Here is a 1,618-nt window from a genome sequence, read left to right as displayed (position 1 = left end):
ATGAGGGACTGAAGCCTCCTGACTGGGAGCTGAAAGGGCTGGGGGAGGGGGCAAGGCCGGCACAGCCCAGGGAGGGGAAGGCACAAAGGCTGTTGGGGGGGGGGAAACACTTGCTCAAAGGGGGTGAGCAAGAAGGGGGAGTTTGCATAAAGACAGGGGAGAGGGGGTGCATGAGCAAAGGCGGGCCAGAGGGTCTCTGCTGGGCAGGTGGGTCGCCTTGAGTCACCCTTGGCCCAGGGCACTCCCCCCGGAGCAGGGCTGCTGGAGGGCAATGCACTTGGCCTTTCTCCTTGCTCGATGCCCTGGGCAAGACAGCGACTTCCTTGGGGGCGCAGTGGGAGAGGCCAGGCTGGACTGTTAATGTTTCCTCTGAATACTGTACGGGTGCCTCAGTATCCCCTATGCAGTTCTTAAGTATCTAGGGGGTGGGATAAGGGTGTATGATCATTGCAGAGCCCTAGAGGGCAGGGGTGTGCAGGGGTCTGGACACAGAGAATGGCCGACACCCCGTTTCCTGGCAACTGATGGCCTGGGCCCATCCCCCCTGGAAGGTGAGAGCTAAAGGGTTGGAGAACAAAGGAATCAGGTGACCTCCTGGCCGGGAAAGGGACAAAGCCCAGAGGAGGAGGGGCTGGAGAGAGTTTCAGTTTGGGGCAGGCTGGGCTTGTGGAGAGAAGTGCAGATGTGGTTGTCTGGCTCACTGCCCCCCAAAATGAACCCAGCTGAGGGGTCCTGTTCTCTGCACCTGCAAGCTCTGGTTTAGACCATGTTCCTGTCGTCTAATAAACCTGTTTTACTGGCTGGCTGAGAGTCCCATCTGACTGCGGAGCTGGGGGGCAGGACCCTCTGGCTTCCCCAAGACCCCGCCTGGGCGGACTCGCTGCGGGAAGCGCACGGAGAGGCAGAGGATGCTGAATGCTCCGAGGTCAGACCCAGGAAGGTGGAAGTTATGTGAGCTTCTTGCCCTGCAGACAGGCTGCTCCCAGAAAGGAGACTTCCCCAGAGTCCTGCCTGGCTTCGTAGGGAGCAGTTCCAGAGCATCACCCGGGGACCCCGTGACACAGGCTCAGCCTCACTCCCATACATCCGCCTCCTCCCTGTGCTTGCCTGGCAGCCCCATCCAGCTGGACCTCCCCCCCTGCCCGTGGCACAGGGCAGAGAAAGCAAATGCCGCCCCTGCCCTGGGAGCCCATTCCAGCCTCTGGGGGGGGCTGCGTCTCCCCAAACTGGCACATTCGGCACATGATGACAAGCTGCCCTGGCAGGCTGGCTTGCCTGGCCACGCAGTTCCTCTGGGCGCTGTGTGGCGCACTGCCCGTGCACTGGGCCAGGGAGCTGCGCATGGGGCCAGCAGTGTGGCTGGGAGGGCATCAGGGTGTGAGCACGTAAAGCACAGGGGAGGGGCTCGTGCAGCAGCTGCAGCTCTACTGTCCCCAAAGCAAAGCATGTGCTGGCGCATCTGCCCAGGGCTTCCACCAGAAAAGCTGCAGCTGCGAGCGTCAGACACCCTGAGGCTGCAGGGGGCTCTGGCTGGCACGGGCCGGATGGTGGCCCAAGAGGTGACCCTCCTGCAGGCTTGGCCCCCCCCTCCCCCCGGTCGGCTTTGGCCAGGAGCAAA

Source organism: Lepidochelys kempii, chromosome 14, assembly GCF_965140265.1.
Source record: "Lepidochelys kempii isolate rLepKem1 chromosome 14, rLepKem1.hap2, whole genome shotgun sequence".
Lineage (NCBI taxonomy): Eukaryota > Metazoa > Chordata > Testudines > Cheloniidae > Lepidochelys > Lepidochelys kempii.
Note: the sequence above shows the minus strand (reverse complement) of the source record.